The following is a 15,657-nucleotide window of genomic DNA, read 5'->3' on the forward strand; positions in this document are numbered from 1 at the left end:
CTGTTGAATATTAAATAAAACTTTCTAACCATTGTTAATTTCACACAAATATTAGTCTCCTTTTAAAAGAGGAGCAGCTACAGGAGATGGCATCCAGCTCCAAACTCCGTAACCGTGTTCAAATCTTACTTCAGCCCCAAACTCCAGGAACCCTGCTCAGATCTTACTTCAGCCCCAAACTACGGGAACCCTGCTCAGATCTTACTTCAGCCCCAAACTCCGGGAACCCTGCTCAGATCTTACTTCAGCCCCAAACTCCGGGAACCCTGCTCAGATCTTACTTCAGCCCCAAACTCCGGGAACCCTGCTCAGATCTTACTTCAGCCCCAAACTCCGGGGACCCTGCTCAGATCTTACTTCAGCCCCAAACTCTGGGAACCCTGCTCAGATCTTACTTCAGCCACAAACTCCGGGAACCCTGCTCAGATCTTTTTTTTTTTTATTCAATACGTTTTTATTGGTTTTTCAGACAAACAAACTAACAAACACCCATACAAAAACAAAACATTAAATAGAAATAAAAGAACAGAACAAAAAATAAAATAAGGCAGATCGTAAAGGAATGCACTGTACGTATACAAATTCAATTCAACGAGTATTGAATGCATCGACATGGCAGGGTATACAGGTTACAGACACCTACATGTTATAGATAACCAACAGCATACTTTCTCTACATTGTTCATACCAGTATGCTATATAAAGTGACCAGATAGCACTACGAGGGGAAAGCACGGGTACACTGGTACAGTGGAGATGATAACCACCTATCCCATATCTTATAAAATTTGTCCGGGGCTTTCCTAGAAATATAAACAAACCATGTGGTTTGAAGTACATTGGTAAAACCAAAAGAGCCCTGAAACTTTGCATCCAAAAACACATCAGGAATGTAAAGAACAAGGTTCTCGCACATGCAGTATCAAGACATTTTCACCAATGCCATAATTCGGATCCTGAGGCATTAACCTATAAAGGCATCGAACTGGTATCCCTGGGAGAAAGAGGAGGAGATCTTTCCAACCTCTTCTCTGTTTTGGATATACGAACTGAACACCCTTCACCCTGATGGCTTCAATGAAGGATACGAGATAGCACCCTTCTTGTAAAGTAAGCCGTTCCTCATTTCACTTATCCTCCTTCATCTACCCCTTCGTCCTTTCCCCCCTGCTCTCCCTCTTCCCTATTGAAGATGGACTTCTGCCTCATTATTACAGCCATACCACGCTGGACATGCCCAACTCCGGCCGATCTTGGAAGCGAAGCAGTGTTGGGCCTGGCCAGTACCCGGGTGGGTGACCTCCAGGGAAGACCAGGTGCTGTAAAAAGATTTTACAGGAGACTTGAATTCTAGGGATACCCTATTTCAAGTTCACATATCTTCCTGCACTCTTCACTGTCACTTTTATCTCCTATAGAAAGTACCACATATTCTGGGTCTGTGACCTAACGTTCTGTTTTAACCCAGCTGCAAATTGTAATAGAACCAATAAAGGGGCTACCAGGTTCCTTTGATAACTCACTACACACATGGATATTTGAGGGCTCTCTCCATGATTTCACACCAATATTACAATCATACTGGCTTGGGGACGCCCAATGCCGTCTGATCTTAGAAGCTAAGCGAGGCCGGGCCCGGCAAGTACAAGGATGGGAGACCTCCTTGGAAGATCGGGTGTTGTAAATGCAAGGATGTTGGAGGTTGGCTCCAGATAAAAATGTGTGTATGTACCGTGTCGCAAATTGTACCCTCGGACGTCCCTCCTTTCTCTACTCACTTAAACTAATTTGCGTCTTCAGGGATCTGAGCTTCCATTGCGGACTCTGATCCCAGATGTCCGCTTATCTATATTTTTTGTCCTCACTCTCTTACTTTGTAGATCTGAGTAACATATACTCATATACATCTTTGTGTGATCCCTTTTTTGATTTTACTTACTATTTTTCCATATCTAGCCTCTATGTGCTTTGCCATTTATATTTGACTTTCTGTGTGTTCGGACACTTTATAATGTGTATCCGAAGTCCCATATAATATATATGAATACCTAATGAAAACACTTCTAAACAGTGGATGTTTGAATTATAATAACCTAATCCCTGATCTCATCCTCTCATTTACATTTGACATGGGCCCTCATTCCGAGTTGTTCGCTCGCTAGCTGCTTTTAGCAGCATTGCACACGCTAAGCCACCGCCCTCTGGGAGTGTATCTTAGCATAGCAGAATTGCGAACGAAAGATTTGCAGAATTGCGAATAGAAATTTCTTAGCAGTTTCTGAGTAGCTCCAGACTTACTCAGCCATTGCGATCAGTTCAGTCAGTTTCGTTCCTGGTTTGACGTCACAAACACACCCAGCGTTCGCCCAGACACTCCCCCGTTTCTTCAGACACTCCCGCGTTTTTCCCAGAAACGCCAGCGTTTTTTCGCACACGCCCAGAAAACGGCCAGTTTCCGCCCTGAAACACCCACTTCCTGTCAATCACAGTACGATCACCAGAACGATGAAAAATCCTCGTTATGCCGTGAGTAAAATACCTAACTTTTGTGTAAAATAACTAAGCGCATGCGCTCTGCGAACCTTGCGCATGCGCAGTAAGCGACTAATCGCAATATAGCGAAAATCGGCAACGAGCGAACAACTCGGAATGACCACCATGGAGAGAACGATTAATCAAAGAAGTGGATCTAAGCGACAAGCGCCTATCACGATAATCTCCTAAGTAATTTATTCAGACTTGACATGGCCGCCGTAAGAACTGTGGATCTTGATCTAATAAGAAATGGCCGCCGCTGGACCCGGCTGCAGCACAGACAAGAGACTAACACGCCAGCCACGCACCTACTTCCGCCACACGGGACCAACACATGCGCAGTATGACGAGCCGGATACCGGACGTGGGGCGGACATGACATCGCGCAAAGCCCGGACAGGAAGTCCGCGGCTCGGCGCGTTTTTTTACGATTTACTGATGTCATACTGTACATTTCACTTTACTTCTACATGTCCCAAGATGCTTATCAATATAATTACATCTACCTGTTACTTAATACGTATTTTGGATACATCTAACCACTTGTGCTAATTGATCACAGGAAGTGATGTGCACATCACTTCCTTTCAGTTTGAGTATGTATACATGGTCTGTCTCTAGTTTCAAATCACCCTTTGATGAAGTCCAGATGGGACGAAACGCGTTGGATGCTGCTTTGATCTAACCTCACTCACCACAAAGTTAAGCTACTCTTTTCCTCTTTTTATCCTTTTGATTGCTATTTTTTATCTTTGTAATTTTTTCTAAGTCGAATACCTTTTTATGAGTCCTATATATGTTTTTGTATCAGCTTATATGCTTTTTTAATCAGTCTTGTTTAGTGCTTTCCATTGCAATACATTTTTACATGTCTTTTATACTACAGCCCTGCTTTTAGTATTGTTTGGCACCATTGGTCGCTTCTTAGTACCTCACTCTTCGTCCACAAAACTGTTTTTGTAGGTAGTTGTACCAGTACCTACATCCACCTGAGGTAACGAGCTGACACCCTGGTAGATTATAGGGAGTGCCATTTCTAGGCAAATTTTCTATTTTAATTTTTTGCACTGCTCCCATACTAGTGTTAACAATTAAGATACTGCATCTGTGGTGCTGATACCTTTCCTAGTACACACACACATATTATATATATATATATATATATATATATCTCCTATATAATAGCCCTGTGACTCTGTGCCTGGAGCTCTAACGCTGGGCGTGGCTAGGAGCTCTCATTGGGTTAGTGGCAGGTCTATCACACCCAGGGGGTAATTCCAAGTTGATCGCAGCAGGAAGTTTGTTAGCAGTTGGGCAAAACCATGCGTACTGCAGGGGAGGCAGATATAACATGTGCAGAGAGTTAGATTTGGGTGTGGTGTGTTCAATCTGCAATCTAATTTGCAGTGTAAAAACAAAGCAGCCAGTATTTACCCTGCACAGAAACAAAATAACCCACCCAAATCTAACTTTCTCTGCACGTTATATCTGCCTCCCCTGCAGTGCACATGGTTTTGTCCAACTGCTAACAAAATTCCTGCTGCGATCAATTTGGAATTATCCCCCCAGTCCACAGCTGATTGGGCCAAAAACACCCTCCCACACAGGTTACATCCAATGGGAGGCTCTGCCATTTGCCTGCTGTGTTTTCACAGAGCAGGATTAGCAATGGGACTGATGGAGCTGCAGCTCCAGCCCCACACCCCAAAATAGGCCCAGTGCATCTGCAGTAACATACCCTCCAACAATTTACACATAAACATTGATGCACACTCAAAAAAGGGGCGTGGCCACGCCCCTTTTCCTGTACTTTCATTGGAAGTTTGGAGAGTCAAAAAATGGTACAGACAATAAAAAAAAGGGACTGTACCTGCCAAAAAGGTGCAGCTGGAGGGTATGCCACTGCATGTGCAGCAAGTCTCTAAACTGTAGATAGGGGAAAAAACAATCCTTTTACTGCAGCGTCCTATGGGGGTCATTCCGAGCTGTTCGCTAGCTGCATTCGTTCGCTGTGCAGCGATCAGGCAAAAACTTGGCACTTATGCGTATGCAGCGCAATGCGCACACTCGGCATACTATTACAACGAACTATGTAGTTTTACACAGGGTCTAGCGATGCTTTTCAGTCGCACAGGCAACCGCAGAGTGATTGACAGGAAGAGGGCGTTTCTGGATGTCAACTGACAGGGCGTGTTTGTGTCATCAAATCAGGAACTAAATGCTCTGAAGTGATCGCAAGTGCTGAGTAGGTCTGGAGCTACTCTGAAACTGCACAAAATTTTTTTGTAGCCGCTCTGCGATCCCTTCGTTCGCACTTCTGCTAAGCTAAAATACACTCCCAGTGGGCAGCGGCATAGCGTTTGCACGGCTGCTAAAAACTGCTAGCGAGCGATCAACTCGGAATGACCACCAATGTATTCCTGCCAGTCCACCTGCCCCCTCCGGCATCAACAATCCCCACTCCCTAGCCGTGCAGCAGGTGGAACAAAAAGCTGCTGCGGCCACCGGCATAGATGTGTATGAAAGCGGCGCAGCGGAAGACGTTCATAGCCCTCCTTTTGTGCCGCATAATCTCTGAGCCCCGAAGCCTCCTCTGCGTGTGATGTCACAGAAGTGCCTCCCCACCACAGCCGCACCCAGATCCCCAGAGGCCCTGACTCCGTAACACAGCACCGGGCCTGCCGGCCTGGAAGCCCCGAGATGGCTAATGTAACGGATAGAGTGGGTGATATCGTGATGGGTAATGTATGGATGCTGAATCAATGTAAAAGGTGACAGTGCTGTGCAGTGCAGTAGGTGTGCAGTCAGGGCCGGTGCTAGGGTGTTCGGCGCCCCCCTGCAAACTATAAATTTGCACCCACGCATACTTTACAAAGGCACAGCGCACATAATACCCCCTGTAGTAGAGACACTTACACATGTAATGCCCCCTGAACCAGTGACGCTTACACATGTCACGCCCCCCTGTACCAGTGACGCTTACACAAGTAACACCCCCTGTAGCAGTGACTCTTACACACGTAACTTCTCCTGTACCGGTGACGCTTGCGCATGTACCGCCCCCTGTAGCAGTGATGCTTACACACGTAACGTCCCCTGTAGCAGTGATGCTTACACACGTAATGCCCCCTGCAGCAGTGATGCTTACACACGTAATGCCCCCTGTAGCAGTGATGCTTACACACGTAATGCCCCCTGTAGCAGTGATGCTTACACACGTAACGCCCTCTGTACCAGTGACGCTTACACACATTATGCCACAGTCACACATACACACACAACAGACACATATATATACAAACACACACACACACATAAATACTGTACATACATTACACACATACACAGTCACACATATATACAGTAGAGATGTGCACCGGAAATTTTTCGGGTTTTGGTTTTGGATTCGGTTCCGCGGCCGTGTTTTGGATTTGGACGCGTTTTGGCAAAACCTCCCTGAAAATTTTTTGTCGGATTCGGGTGTTTTTTTTACAAAAACCCCTCAAAAACAGCTTAAATCATAGAATTTGGGGGTCATTTTGATCCCATAGTATTATTAACCTCAATAACCATAATTTTCACTCATTTCCAGTCTATTCTGAACACCTCACACCTCACAATATTATTTTTAGTCCTAAAATTTGCACCGAGGTCGCTGGATGACTAAGCTAAGCGACCCAAGTGGCCGGCACAAACACCTGGCCCATCTAGGAGTGTCACTGCAGTGTCAGACAGGATGGCAGATTTAAAAAATAGTCCCCAAACAGCACATGATACAAAGAAAAAAAAAGGTGCACCAAGGTCGCTGTGTGACTAAGCTAAGCGACCCAAGTGGCCGACACAAACACCTGGCCCATCTAGGAGTGTCACTGCAGTGTCAGACAGGATGGCAGATTTAAAAAATAGTCCCCAAACAGCACATGATACAAAGAAAAAAAAAGGTGCACCAAGGTCGCTGTGTGACTAAGCTAAGCGACCCAAGTGGCCGACACAAACACCTGGCCCATCTAGGAGTGTCACTGCAGTGTCAGACAGGATGGCAGATTTAAAAAATAGTCCCCAAACAGCACATGATACAAAGAAAAAAAAAGGTGCACCAAGGTCGCTGTGTGACTAAGCTAAGCGACCCAAGTGGCCGACACAAACACCTGGCCCATCTAGGAGTGTCACTGCAGTGTCAGACAGGATGGCAGATTAAAAAAATAGTCCCCAAACAGCACATGATGCAAAGAAAAAAAAGAGGTGCACCAAGGTCGCTGTGTGACTAAGCTAAGCGACCCAAGTGGCCGACACAAACACCTGGCCCATCTAGGAGTGGCACTGCAGTGTCAGACAGGATGGCAGATTTAAAAAAATAGTCCCCAAACAGCACATGATGCAAAGAAAAAAAAGAGGTGCAATGAGGTAGCTGTGTGACTAAGCTAAGCGACCCAAGTGGCCGACACAAACACCTGGTCCATCTAGGAGTGGCACTGCAGTTTTCTAGCAAGAGGATGAGTGCTTCCATCCTCATGTGAATCTGAACCACTAGCCATGAACATAGGCCAGGGCCTCAGCCGTTCCTTGCCACTCCGTGTCGTAAATGGCATATTGGCAAGTTTACGCTTCTCATCAGACGCTTTTAATTTTGATTTTTGGGTCATTTTACTGAACTTTTGTTTTTTTGATTTTACATGCTCTCTACTATGACATTGGGCATCGGCCTTGGCAGACGACGTTGATGGCATTTCATCGTCTCGGCCATGACTAGTGGCAGCAGCTTCAGCACGAGGTGGAAGTGGATCTTGATCTTTCCCTATTTTACCCTCCACATTTTTGTTCTCCATTTTTTAATGTGTGGAATTATATGCCAGTAATATATCAATAGCAATGGACTACTGTACCGTACTGCTATATATTATATACTGGTGGTCAGCAAAATTATGCACTGTCCTCCTACTATATATATACTGCGCACAACTAAAATGCACCACAGGTATGGATGGATAGTATACTTAACGACACAGAGGTAGGTAGAGCAGTGGCCTACTGTACCGTACTGCTATATATTATATACTGGCGGTCAGCAAAATTCTGCACTGTCCTCCTACTATATATACTGCGCACAGCAACTAAAATGCACCACAGGTATGGATGGATAGTATACTTGACGACACAGAGGTAGGTAGAGCAGTGGACTACTGTACCGTACTGATATAATACTGGTGGTCACTGGTCAGCAAAATTCTGCACTGTCCTCCTACTATATACTACAATGCAGCACAGATATGGAGCGTTTTTCAGGCAGAGAACGTATAATACTGGTGGTCACTGGTCAGCAAAACTCTGCACTGTCCTCCTACTATATAATACTGGTGGTCCCCAGTCCCCACAATAAAAGCACACTGAGCACAGATATTTGCAGCACACTGAGCACAGATATGGAGCGTTTTTCAGGCAGAGAACGTAGATATTTTCAGCACACTGAGCAAATATATTTGCAGCACACTGAGCACAGATATTTGCAGCACACTGAGCACAACTGAGAGAACGCTGCACGTCCTCTCCCTATCATCTCCAATGCACGAGTGAAAATGGCGGCGACGCGTGGCTCCTTATATAGAATACGAATCTCGCGAGAATACGACAGCGGGATGATGACGTTCGGGCGCGCTCGGGTTAACCGAGCAAGGCGGGAAGATTCGAGTCTGCCTCGGAACCGTGTAAAATGGGTGAAGTTCGGGGGGGGTTCGGATCCCGAGGAACCGAACCCGCTCATCTCTAATATACAGTATACACAGACACTGTATATACATACACACTCACTCTCTTTCCAGACACTTATCTAATGAAGTCTGGCTGGCCGAAGCTGTAGCAGCTCATCCTCCTGCTGCAGCATGGTCCCGTGTAGCTCCGCCCCTTATTCACACCTAGCTCCGCCCCCTTTGGCTCCCGCCCGGCCACTGAATGTCACACAGGAAGGGGGGAAGGGGGGAGAGGAGGTCTTGTGCTGCCGGCGCCAAGGGGGAGAGGAGGCTTTGTGCTGCCGGCGCCGAGGGGGAGAGTAGGTTTTGTGCTGCCGGCCCCGCTGCATGTGTGACAGCAGCCGCCAGCAGCAGCTCAGCACAGGGATGCAGAGCAGGGAGAACGCCTCTTCTTCCTGGCCCCTCCCTGCACTTCATCGCTTTGCTGAGCGGCTAGCGCCGGACCTGTGTACAGTGTCACTGACACTGACACTGTACAGCACTATCACCTTTTATACTGATTCAGCCAGTCACTCAGTTCTGCCAGCCAGTCACTATTGTTAGCACTAGTGTTCCAACGCACCGCATTACAGGGAAGTAGATGCACTAAATAAACTACAGCTCCCAGCAGCCCTTAGCCCCGAAGCACTCCGGCCCTTAGGGCTGCTGGGAGCTGTAGTTTATTTAGTGCATCTTCTTCCCTGTAATGCGGCGCGTTGGGACACCAGCGCTAACAATAGTGACTGGCTGCTGTGCGAGTCCCCGGGAGAGCCACTGCCAAAGGGAAGACAGTAGCATAGCTGCTGACAGGAGGAGAAGCAGGATTAGCATTACTCGCCCCTCCCCCACTCACAGTACCTCTGGCCCCCATCCATGGCACCCCACACACCCCCTCCAGCACCCGCGGTAGCTCCGGGCCCCCCTCCCCCACCCTCAGCAACCCAGCACCCCCCCCCTCCCGCCGCACCACCGCATCTGCCCCTCCTTCACCCGGGACACCCCCGCAACTGCTCCTCCCCCACCCGCAGTGGCTCCGGACCACCACCCTCCACCACCACCGCACCAGCCCCTCCCCCACATGCGGAACCGCCGCAACCGCCCCTCCCGTGGCACCCCAGGATCCCATCCGCGTCTTCACCGCACCCGCCACTCCCCCAACCAAAGTACCTACTAGGTGATTCATCAGGCTCTGCGTGCACTGTTCACGGTGTTGAAAGGGGCTCGACCCCTTAACCATTGCACGCCCTTTGTCCGTGCAATATTTAACCACTCACACAATTATGATTGGATTTAATACTCCATATAATAAAAATATTGCACGCCACAAGGGTGTGCAAGGGTTAAGGGGGCGTAGCCCCTTACGACGGTGTGAAGAGCGCCCGTAGGGCGCGATGAATCACTATTTATATATATATATATATATATATATATATATAGCAGTTGAAGAAAGAGGCGGCACTCGGAGACTGTACAATCAATGTGTATTAAAAAAAGGTGCAATCAACGTTTCGGGGACCAGTTCCCCTTCTTCAGGATAAAGTGACAGTGCATAAACCAGTGTTTAAATAACATTCCCAGTACTCACCCCCCTTCCACGTGCAAAACAATCCTTCCAGCGTCTCCAGCTGGCCACCTCGTCGGGGCTTCCGCCCGGCGCCTCCGCTCGCGTCAGCGTAACCAGGAAGTGACGTTGCGGGAACCCCTCGATGCGGCCATGGAAACGCTGTAAACAATAACAACAAATTATCAACACATACAGTGCCTGTGCAACGTAAATAAAAGTAAGATGACCAATCGGTCAATAAAGTGCTATGTGCCATTATTTTAACCATATTGTAGCCTGAATCGATCATACAAATACTGTTTATACACATAAGATGAAAAACAAGTCAAGATTCGACCCAGTGTCCCATAATGCCTCTATCAAAACTTTTCACAGGATGCTAGAGTCCTCTAGGGATGAGAACAAGTCCCTCACATATCATAATTTACAACAGGAAGAGAGACTAGCATTAAAATCATTAAGTAATAGAAAAGACATAATAATACGTGGGGCGGACAAGGGCGGATCTATTGTGGTTCAAGACACCGCGGATTATACTGCCGAATGCCTGAGACTGCTGAATGATCAAGACACGTACATTATTTTAAGCAAAGATCCATCACAGGACTATAAAGAAGAGTTAAGGCTGCTGCTTGAGCAGACCCGGGCAGAAGGCATTATTTCTTCTGAGGTGTTTGCAAAACTGTTTTCTGAATTCCCTGTGTCTCCCCTTTTCTATACTATACCAAAGATCCACAAGGACACACGGAAACCCCCGGACAGACCAATTATTTCTGCCCGGGAGTCTGTGTGTGAGCCGGTGGCTGTATATCTTGATGCATATCTGCAACCTTGTGTACAGGGTACCAGTACACACTTGAAAGATTCCAGCACCTTGTTAAATAAATTTGTAACCATTACACAGGTGCCAGCTGATGTCTCCTTGGCCACCATTGATGTCACCAGCCTGTATACCTGTATAGCACACCAAGCAGGCCTACAGGCGGTCAGGAGATTAATTACGGGTAACATTCTGTATACAGGTCCTGACATTGATTTTTTCATGAATTTGTTACAGTTCACACTGTCACATAATTTTTTTATTTTTGATGGCAAATTCTACAGACAGCGAACGGGGTGTGCCATGGGGTCTTCCGTGGCACCCTCGTTCACAAACGCTTTCATGTGGGAGGTAGAACGTGAGTTATCCTTAGCCAATCCTACGGTAGCACAACGTCTATTTCTATATTATCGTTACATAGACGACGTGTTGGTTATGTGGCAAGGTGACGTACAGGATTTGGTCAGTCTGGTAAATACTCACAACCAGTCAGGGAGCCCGGTTAAATTAACAATGGTTAGCAGTCCATATGAAATCTGCTACTTGGACATCTTGATTAAAATACATGATGGGAGAATAGACACATGTCTATACAAAAAACCTACAGACCGGAATACAATATTACGTCACGACAGCTTTCATCCACCTTCCACCATCAAGGGACTGCCATACTCGCAGTTTCTTCGAGTATGCAGGACCAACAGTCAAGAACAGGTTAGGAACCTACAGCTGGATGAAATGGAACGCAAGTTCCTAGATAGAGGTTATCCCCAGAAGTTGTTGTCGACAGCACGCATAAAAGCGGTAGCAGTCAAGAGGGAGGATTTACTTAAACCAGCAAGGTACAAAGACATGTCCAAGATAATTCCCTGGGTGTGCGAACATAGAACAAATAGTAGGCAAGTGCAACAAAAATTACGGGGTCTATGGCCTATGGTGTCAAGTGACCCTGATTTAAGAATTTTTCAGGACACACGCGTCATGCCCAGTTACACAAAAGGTAGAAGTATTAAGGACATGTTGGTCAAAACCGATATGGCCAAATTTAAAGTGACACCCACCCATTTTATGACCAGAAAGAATGGGTGTTTTAAGTGCACAGGGTGCACGACCTGTTCGCACATGTCACCAGGTGATACTATTTCACACCCGTTTTCAGGCAAGAGCTTTAAGATCAAATGGCCTCTCACCTGTAGTTCGAAATTCGTGATATATGCTATCATGTGCCCCTGTGGGCGTTACTACTTTGGCAAGACCGAATGCCAATTTAAGGTGAGAATGGCGCAGCACAGGCAGGCTATCAGAAATGCCCTGTCCTCAGGTAGTGGAGAGCAGCAGGTGGCCAAGCATTTTGTGGAACATCGACACAGCATGGCCACCTTAAAACATCGTATCATTGACCATGTTCCAGAATCAGCTCGAGGGGGGAACAGGGGCAAAAAACTCCTACAATTGGAGTCCGTTTGGATCCACAGATTAAACACTTTGAAACCAGGGGGTCTCAATGAAAATTTAGGCCTTATTAATTTTCTATAATTTTTTACAACTGCAGGTTATATCCCATAAGTTGCTATCAGCTCGGAAGTTTCTATGTCATTTAGTAAAGCAACAACAAAAAACTCCCCCCCCCCCCCCCCCCCCCCACCCCGTAGACCACATAGGACTTAGAGTAAATTGACACCCCGGGCGGTTAGTCTTGCTAGGTACCCCGCCAGTTGCAGTCTGCTTCATGTGAGGTGGCATGAGTATAGTTCCGTCTGAGGTACTTAGCATGTTTAAGGGTGTCACTCAACTCAATTAATAGGGTCACCGCGGATTTTCATGATGCAGTATGATTTTCATGTTTTTAATGGTGAGAAGTTTTTCATCTTATGTGTATAAACAGTATTTGTATGATCGATTCAGGCTACAATATGGTTAAAATAATGGCACATAGCACTTTATTGACAGATTGGTCATCTTACATTTATTTACGTTGCACAGGCACTGTATGTGTTGATAATTTGTTGTTTTTGTTTACAGCGTTTCCATGGCCGCATCGAGGGGCTCCCGCGACGTCACTTCCTGGTTACGCTGACGCGAGCGGAGGCGCCGGTCGGAAAGCCCCGACGAGGTGGCCAGCTGGAGACGCTGGAAGGATTGTTTGCACGTGGAAGGGGGGTGAGTACTGGGAATGTTATTTAAACACTGGTTTATGCACTGTCACTTTATCCTGAAGAAGGGGAACTGGTCCCCGAAACGTTGATTGCACCTTTTTTTAATACACATTGATTGTACAGTCTCCGAGTGCCGCCTCTTTCTTCAACTGCTGTCTATACCGGGGGGAGACCTCCGGCGGGGGAGGGAACCGGAGCAAGACGTATCCCGCAGTGGATAATGAGAGTGCCGGGGTAACTGCTCAGGTATATATATATATATAAACCAATATTTATTTGATTTTTTCGGGGTTTAAAATAAGAATTTACTTACCGATAATTCTATTTCTCATAGTCCGTAGTGGATGCTGGGGACTCCGTCAGGACCATGGGGAATAGCGGGCTCCGCAGGAGACAGGGCACATCTAAAAAAGCTTTTAGGTCACATGGTGCGTACTGGCTCCTCCCCCTATGACCCTCCTCCAAGCCTCAGTTAGGTACTGTGCCCGGACGAGCGTACACAATAAGGAAGGATCTTGAATCCCGGGTAAGACTCATACCAGCCACACCAATCACACCGTACAACTTGTGATCTGAACCCAGTTAACAGTATGATAACAAAACGAAGTAGCCTCTGAAAAGATGGCTCACAACAACAGTAATAACCCGATTTTGTAACAATAACTATGTACAAGCATTGCAGACAATCCGCACTTGGGATGGGCGCCCAGCATCCACTACGGACTATGAGAAATAGAATTATCGGTAAGTAAATTCTTATTTTCTCTAACGTCCTAGTGGATGCTGGGGACTCCGTCAGGACCATGGGGATTATACCAAAGCTCCCAAACGGGCGGGAGAGTGCGGATGACTCTGCAGCACCGAATGAGAAAACTCCAGGTCCTCTTTAGCCAGAGTATCAAATTTGTAAAATTTTACAAACGTGTTCTCCCCTGACCACGTAGCTGCTCGGCAAAGTTGTAATGCCGAGACCCCTCGGGCAGCCGCCCAAGATGAGCCCACCTTCCTTGTGGAGTGGGCCTTTACAGATTTAGGCTGTGGCACGCCTGCCACAGAATGTGCAAGTTGGATTGTGCTACAGATCCAACGTGCAATCGTCTGTTTAGACGCAGGAGCACCCATCTTGTTGGGTGCATACAATGTAAACAACGAGTCAGTTTTTCTGACTCCAGCTGTCCTTGAAATATATATTTTTAATGCTCTGACAACGTCCAGTAACTTGGAGTCCTCCAAGTCGCTAGTAGCCGCAGGCACCACAATAGGCTGGTTTAAGTGAAATGCCGAAACCACCTTAGGGAGAAATTGAGGACGTGTCCTCAATTCTGCCCTGTCCGAATGGAATATCAGATATGGGCTCTTGTATGACAAAGCTGCCAACTCTGAAACTCTCCTGGCAGAAGCCAGGGCCAACAGCATGGTTACCTTCCATGTAAGGTATTTTAATTCTACCGATTTTAACGGCTCAAACCAATGAGATTTGAGAAAATTTAGAACCACGTTCAAATCCCACGGTGCCACTGGAGGCACTATTGGGGGTTGTATATGTAGTACACCTTTGACAAAAGTTTGTACTTCAGGCACTGACGCCAATTCCTTCTGGAAGAAAATTGATAAGGCCGAAATTTGAACTTTAATGGACCCCAATTTTAGGCCCATAGACAATCCTGCTTGCAGGAAATGTAAGAATCGACCCAATTGAAATTCTTCCGTTGGAGCCTTCTTGGCCTCACACCACGCAACAAATTTTCGCCAAATGCGGTGATAATGTTGTACAGTCACTTCCTTTCTAGCCTTAATCAAGGTAGGAATAACTTCCTCTGGAATGCCCTTTTCTTTTAGAATCCGGCGTTCAACCGCCATGCCGTCAAACGCAGACGCGGTAAGTCTTGGAACATACAAGGTCCCTGCTGAAGCAGATCCCTTCTTAGAGGTAGAGGCCACGGATCCTCCGTGAGCATCTCTTGAAGTTCCGGATACCAAGTTCTTCTTGGCCAGTCCGGAGCCACCAGTATCGTTCTTACTCCTCTTTTCCGTATAATTCTCAGTACCTTTGGTATGAGAGGCAGAGGAGGGAACACATACACTGACTGGTACACCCACGGTGTTACCAGAGCGTCCACAGCTATTGCCTGAGGGTCTCTTGACCTGGCGCAATACCTGTCCAATTTTTTGTTGAGGCGAGACGCCATCATGTCCACCTTTGGTTTTTCCCAACGGTTCACAATCATGTGGAAAACTTCTGGATGAAGTCCCCACTCTCCCGGGTGAAGGTCGTGTCTGCTGAGGAAATCTGCTTCCCAGTTGTCCACTCCCGGGATGAACACTGCTGACAGTGCTATGACATGATTCTCCGCCCAGCGCAGAATCCTTGCAGCTTCTGCCATTGCACTCCTGCTTCTCGTGCCGCCTTGTCGGTTTACGTGGGCGACTGCCGTGATGTTGTCGGACTGGATCAACACCGGCTGACCCTGAAGCAGCGGTTTTGCCAGACTTAGAGCATTGTAGATCGCTCTTAGCTCCAGTATATTTATGTGAAGAGACGTCTCCAGGTTTGACCACACGCCCTGGAAGTTTCTTCCCTTTGTGACTGCTCCCCAACCTCGTAGGCTGGCATCCGTAGTCACCAGGACCCAGTCCTGTATGCCGAATCTGCGGCCCACTAACAGATGGGCAGTCTGCAACCACCACAGGAGAGACAACCTTGTTCTCGGTGACAGTGTTATCCGCTGATGCATGTGCAGATGCGATCCGGACCATTTGTCCAGCAGATCCCACTGAAATGTCCGTGCATGGAATCTGCCGAATGGAATCGCTTCGTACGAAGCCACCATCTTTCCCAGGACTCTTGTGCATTGATGT

General features: G+C 47.1%; 1 protein-coding gene and 1 pseudogene across 1 annotated transcript in view; one reads left to right on the plus strand and one right to left on the minus strand.

Annotated features, from left to right (window-relative positions):
• The window catches only part of NFU1 (NFU1 iron-sulfur cluster scaffold), a 155,586-nt gene that overhangs the window by 91,820 nt on the left and 48,109 nt on the right, over positions 1 to 15,657 (minus strand). The window lies entirely within an intron of this gene.
• LOC134937890 (5S ribosomal RNA) lies at positions 1,210 to 1,328 on the plus strand (annotated as a pseudogene).

The sequence above is a fragment of the Pseudophryne corroboree genome, chromosome 6 (assembly GCF_028390025.1).
Source record: "Pseudophryne corroboree isolate aPseCor3 chromosome 6, aPseCor3.hap2, whole genome shotgun sequence".
NCBI classification, from domain to species: domain Eukaryota; kingdom Metazoa; phylum Chordata; class Amphibia; order Anura; family Myobatrachidae; genus Pseudophryne; species Pseudophryne corroboree.